Genomic DNA, 7,255 nt, shown 5'->3' with positions numbered 1-7,255 from the left:
CTCGCTCCTTGAATTCGATTAATTGACGATAAAACTCCTCAGTAAATTCGATACTTGTACCCCGGGGCAGGTCATCACGCCACTATAACTGATTATATTTGCACAATCCTCCATGTGAAGCCTCCATGCTCTTCACAAAGAAGTCTCTGGCCTTGTGTAAAATCTTTCTGGGTTTTTCCATGTAGTGCTTGAACTTGCTTTGCATGTTTGCTTTGTTTCTCATATTTTCACCTATAATTAATTTTTTTTTGTCAAATAGACTATAAATTAACGGAAGAGAGGGAATGCAAGAACTTGCAATTCGAATTTTGAGTTGAAGAAGAGAGGTGAACGGTGTATTTTTATATAACTAATAGAAAGAAGAAGTAAATATCAGTTGTAATATCATGTAATATGAATTGTACTCTTGAGCAATAGTTTCATGTAATAAAAAAAAAAATAGAAAGAAGAAGTATGAAGTGTTAAAAATGGAGTCTAAAGGAAATTTGGGAGCTGATAGTGTGTTGAGTTTTTTTGATGATCATAGATGGCCGGTGACCTGCTGCTTGGCAAATATTTCAAAATTATAAAGGTTAATATAAGGAGTATTTATATTTAAGGAATAAGTAGCCTAATTTTTACTTGTTCTAGAGAATTTTTATTTGAGGACAAGTAGCTTAACTTAATCTCGAGTTCAAAAGTTAATGACCACCGATCAGCTTCTCCTAAAACAAGAAAAATACTATTAAGCAAGCCAATGAAAAAAAAAATATTAAACTAGATTAAACTAAAAAAAATTATAAAATTAGAATGCAATAAAGAGGTTTTTCTTTATTAATATGAGTGTAGACACACAACATTAGATGCAAAGCTAATAGAAATCCTCAAAACATAATTAATATTATGATTCAAATTGCCAATTCCTTTTATTATTTTGCTTTTTTTAAAGAGTTTTTAATATTCTTTTTAGAGATTTTTATTATTTGTTTACTTAATTTAAAAGCTAACTCAAGAGTTGATTAGGGCTACCTCTCATTTACATTCTTAGTTCATTGACTAATTTCAACTTATGTGAGATATTTTTCCTATCAAATTTTGGCAACATATATAGATTAAAAAAACAACAAAAAACAAAGTTGACATTATTTAATGAGGAGCTCCTTCTAATTAATATCACATATTTACCTTAAGGTATAGGGCCAGTTTAGTAATGTTGTACCTTTTAAAACAATTATTGTTAGCTGTTCTATAGAGATAATTGACTATGAAGAGAACCAGTTAGATATAAAAATAGCCAATGGGCCAGGCAGCATGCTGCACGGCACGAGCACGTTTCAGTAGGGCACGCGGCACGCATGTGGCCCGAGCTTAGAATTTTAGGCATGCGAGCCTTAAAAGCACAACACGATTAAAGATGGGGCAAAGCACAACACACACGTAATAAACACACTTCATTGGTGGGCTAGTGCGACCCGTGAGCCATCAATAGCATGTGAGCCAAAATATATCAAAATAATTTTTTTTAGTGAAAAATAAATATAAAATGTTTTGATTTTACAAATATCTTGAAATTAAAATTTTTAATTTTTTTAGCACAAGCTTTTAAAAATTAATTTAAGTCTTAGTTTAAATAAATATTCTAATTGTTTTATATTTATAATTTATTAAATAAATAAATATCATGATATTAATAAATAAAATTATAAATATCATGATTTTATAAATAATAAATAAAAAAATTTTACGACATTAATATTTCATTTGTGAAATCATAACTTAGTTAATAAAGATATATTTCATTTGTGAATAAAATATTTTTCATATTTGAACACAAAAAAATAAATTTATGAACGAAATATATTTTTATGATAAATTAAAGTGAAATTGAATATATAGTTGTGAAATTATGATAAACTAATAATAAAATGTTAATTGCTCTCTGAATAAAAATTATTGTTGCTGTTGTTATTATTATTATGCTAATAAGCTTAAAAAAGTCGAGCTTAAAAACGCAAGACAAGCACGTGGACTTTTTTAAGCATGTTGAGCATGTGAGCTTGAGGGGAAAAAAGAAAATGTTGATAGGCCTTTTTTGGACACGGCCCGAGCACACACACGAGTGGGCTTGTGTCGTTGGTTGTGCCAGACCCTTATAAAAAAAATTTGGGCGCGGCACGGCCCACCAACTTGATGGGTCGTGTTTTGCCGGCACGGCCAGTTGGCCATCTTTAGTTATATGTTTGGTAAAATTTGTCCTTAAAAATGTTAAGTTTTAAAAGCAGTAGCATGTATTTGGTAAATATTATTATTAAACCGCTATATGAATATAAATGACTTAATTAGAATTGAATAAAATTTATTTACACATTTATAACACATGTACATAAAATATTTTTTTATTGTGTATATATAATAATTGATAATAAAAATAATTTTTTATATTATTCATTTAATTTTTTATTTTGTTATCTTAATATAATTGGTAATAAAAATATTATCTTTAAAGTTAATGATTTTATTTACTAATTAATATGAATAATTTTTTATTTTATAATATGTAAGAGGATATATATTAAATTGTATTAAGTATAAAATTAATTCTCAAAAACGGATTTTGAAAAGTTACTCCTTTTATTCTTTTAAAATCTGTTGTAAGATGGGGTGATTTTGCAAAAAAATAATTTCTAAAAAAATTTATCAAATACCAAAAATTAACTTTTATCTTTTTAAAATCACTTTTAATCCTCTAAAAAATAATTCCAAACGAGCTCATAATACTATTTTCTATCTTCTCTGCGGTCCTTTTCGTCAACCCAAAAAAAAATTTTGTCCTATGCAGTTTTTTTACTTTGTAAGACTGGCAAATGGGTAGGCTTGGTAAGGGCCTCGGCCAAGCCCATGTTTTATGGTATAGGTCTAATCCTCTATAGGCTTGTCCAATGGGTCAGACCTTGGAAGGGGTTGGGCTTTCAAATTTTTTATTGTTTTATTATTTCAATATTTATTTTAGAAGAAAAATTATATAACCTCCCTTAAAAATTAAATGTGAAAACCTTACATGTGTAATATACAATTTCTAATGTTCAACATAGCACTGCTCCTAAAAGCTACCGAAACAATATAATTAACATCATATTCCAATAACACACTAGCAAATACTAACGTCATAAGTTCTGATAAACCACAATGCACAAGTACCAATGCGCAAATGCTAAGATTTTTTTTATTTTTTATTTTTTAAGTTTTAATATGTTAATCTAATTTTAAATTTAAAAAATAATAATATGTGGGTTGGGCCTAAGCCTGGGCTTCATTGGTTAAGTCCAACCTACGCTCAGTCTGTGATTGACCTACAAAATTTAGACTCAAATTCTAGGTCCATGGGGCTGGGCTAGATCTTAGATCAGCTAGGTTGACCCGTACTATTTTGTCAAACCTCATTCTTGGCGTTACCATATAGTAATTGATGTTTTATTAGGTTGGAGGTACACGCCAACACCTCCATTTATTTGGGGTACCTTTCTAAAAGCACCAAATATTCTTTTGGCTACGAATGATTCGTAGCTAACTCAATGTGTTATTTTTTTTTTCAAAATTTCAAAATGGAAAAGTTTTCGATAGAATGGTTGTAATTATATTATTCAATAAAATCATATTAGATGTTTTAATTAATTAATTTATTTTTATCATTATGAGTGATGTTAAATATCTTTAAATTTTATCTCAAATAAAGTTAAAACTAATATCTAACTCATCAAGTTCACAATAAATTCACAAGTTTCAGATGAATTTACAATTGTATTTTGTTTTGATTCTCCGTTCCCTAACCTTGACCAACTCAAAATGACAAGCATCTTCTCTCTTGGGCTAAGAAATTAAGTACCAATGCTCTCAATTTTGAAGTTTTTCTCATTTTAATTTATTTGTTAAAAAACGTTTTTTTTTTAATTAAAAGTTCTACTGTGTTGACATGTGTCCATCCCCAAGCCGCTTGCCATTCCATTTGAATTTCTTTCAAAATCAACAACTTGATTATGAAAATTTTCAAAATGTCAAAAGCTTCGATAGAATGGTCCCAACAAGATCATCCAATAAAATCACACCACATGTTTCAAATTTTCCCTATTATTATCAATTTATCATTTTTATTGTTTCTACGAGTAATAGTCAAATTTTTAACTAGCTTAAGTTGTGATGACAGATGGCAGACGCAAGGAGAATAATTGACTGAACACAAGAAGTTGTTTTCATTCACTTTCTTTTTTATTTATACGTCAGTGCATACCTGGATAGCAAGCCTATGTTGCCCTAGTTACAGCTGTTATTTATAGTGCATTTGAGATTGAGGTTGAACAGATATAGTTTAAAAGTTACAATTTTAAATTGTTTAGTAAACACTAACTGTTGTACATTAAAAGATATGTTAATATAATTTTTTATTTGTATAATAGAAAATTTATTATATATTTAATAATTTTGTCAAAATTATTATTTAAAATTTATATTTACTATATATTATTAATTTTTAATTCATAGTTATAGATTTTTTTCTATAATAATTATAATTTAAAAGGTAAAGCACCTCAATTACAAATAGAACCTTAATCTAATTGTTGTAAATCAACTGACCTAACGGCTAGTGCTATTGTACCGTACATATATCACATGATTATGGTCTTTTTCCTCTGCTTTTACCTTATCTCTAGCTAACTCTAGATTGTTCTTGAGACAATGCTGATTCATGCTCCATGTCAGTTTGGTAACTCTAGTTCACTGCCACTTTATCAGTGTTATAAGGTTCTCTTAGACATTTTAACAAACACCATTGCATCCTTATCGAGCACTTCAACAGTAATGTTAGATATCTAAAACTATATCTCAAAATGATATGTGATCAACATCAAGAGGATAATGACTAAAAGAAAGTCTAGCTCTAGTGGTAAGAAATACGTCTTTCTAAGACTCACGTCTTCGAGTTTCAATGAATGTGTAAGTAAAAAAAAAAATTTAATAAAAAAAGAAATTGGATGAATGACACGTTGCATACAACATTATTTGAGAAGAAATTTTGGGATAGAATTTGGAATGTCTAGCATTATTGTTTTATTATCATTGATTAATTTAAAAAGAAGTATATAAGCGGCAAAATTGTTAAATTATGGTGATGTAAATTTTCAACTATATAGATAACAAACAAATTTCATTACATAATTTCTTAGAACAAACGGACGTCATTATCCATATTATATGTATGCATCATGTAAGAAGTAGAGGCTGTGATTTTTATAAACACATCCGAAGCTAACTTTGGAGAAACATTCTTATATGTATATGTGTGTGTATACTCCCTTCTTCATTTCATCATCCAATTACGTCTTTTATCGTTTGGTTCCGTTTCTCTTCCAAACCGCTACATCTCTCTTTCAGCGACATACATATGTAGATACAAAAATGAGATGCAAATCTGAAATGCAAACCATGTTAACGAAAATTTTCAAAGCCCCCATTAAAGTTCTAAGGAAAGCTAGAGAGGTTTACTTAAAGGGCATGGAGAATTTGGCTGCACCAGCTTTCTGCTTGCCGAAGAGTTGTAGTGTCAATTCTATCAGAGCATGTGATAATGAGGATTTGAGGCAGCTCTTATGTGCAGCATCAACAAGAATTATGAAGGGCGAAGAGCAGCTGAATGGAATGGCTACAAATTACAGTCTTAGTGTTGGAAAGATTGGGAGAATTGAGGAGGACAAGCCTTGTTCTTTCAGAAGTTGCTCTGAAGGCTAATTTGCCTGTATCCAGGAATAAGAAGCCGATTTCTTAAGAGGAATTCTATGTAATTAATGAATAATAAATAGCAATCATATTATCTTCGTATCTCGAAGTACGTGAAAATTAAACTATTTAAAAAGATAGGTTATATGTAAGATTAGTCAGTTATATATTTTTTGTTTAGCCTAATAATAACTCAATTCTCTTATCTCATTCATGTGAGTAGATTTCGAACTGCATACTTCTTATTTTTGACATAAGAGATATTACCAATCCAACCATGACGTCCACTTAATAAATTTTCTTCATTTATTCTTGCTTTGAAGTTTGAAATATTGATAGATCTGCTATGTCTTTTCTACAAACGAAGATTAATCAGCGATGATATGAGTTTGTTTGTAACATGTTCGGGGGTTATTAATTAACACCTTGATCTCTTGCTATATTTATTATAATGGCTATGATTTCACCCCTTTGTGTTAATCATTTTCCCTAATGTTCCAAACTATTAACTTTCAACATTTTTTCTTTTATTATTTATTGCTGATCTTGTGCAAGTAGTTGCCAGGAATCGACATAATTTTCTTTTAAGGTAAAAAATTTTGATGCGTTTTGAAACATGAACGATAAGAGATGAGTTAACATCGATCAGCCATTATTTTATTATCTCAAAAAGTTAGAGATGAGCTAATATGTACACTCCATTAAGTAGTCGTTGAAGGCTGAAGAAGGAAAATAAAAATAAAAAGTGCTAAATATAGGCTGTATACAGCCATAAACGAAGAAAGTTTGGATTTGTAATTATATTTCATAAGAAAATTATCACTGCACCATCTCTATTTTATATAATATTCATCCAACCACTACAAAATTTTAACATATTCTCTACAACACATTTCTTTTTAAATTTGTATCAATTAACCACTTTTGCACTAACATCGTTAAATAATTTAAATAAAATGACAATTTTACCCATAAATAAATTTAAAAAACTATTTTATCTTATAAAAGCTTTGAAAATTAAAAAAATTATAATTATAAAAATACCCCTCAATTTAATAAAAAATAAATCACAAATAGATGTGCTTAGATGATTTTTATTAAATTTAGATTTTGCAAAATTTTAATAATTATTTTTATTAAAAATTTATAATTTTACAAAATTTTATTAAAATAACTGAATTTATTTATTAAAAAAATAAATCCCAAAAATTTGCAATTATTCTTATAATTATAATTTTTTATTAAAAAATAAAAAGTCTAATTTTGGGATTTATTTTTATTAAATTTAGAGGTATTTTTATAATTATTTTTTTTATTTTTTAAAGTTTTTATAAAATAAAATAGGCTTTTAATTTATTTAGTGGTAAAATTATGATTTCGTTTTAATTATTTAACGGTGTTAGTATAAAAGTGACTAATTGATACAAATTTTAAAAAAAAATATAATGTAGAGAACATATTAGAATTTTGTGGTGATTTGACGAACATAAAGTAAAACAAAAGTAGT

The sequence above is a fragment of the Citrus sinensis genome, chromosome 8 (assembly GCF_022201045.2).
Source record: "Citrus sinensis cultivar Valencia sweet orange chromosome 8, DVS_A1.0, whole genome shotgun sequence".
Classification (NCBI taxonomy): Eukaryota; Viridiplantae; Streptophyta; class Magnoliopsida; order Sapindales; family Rutaceae; genus Citrus; species Citrus sinensis.
This window is presented reverse-complemented; position numbering follows the sequence as displayed.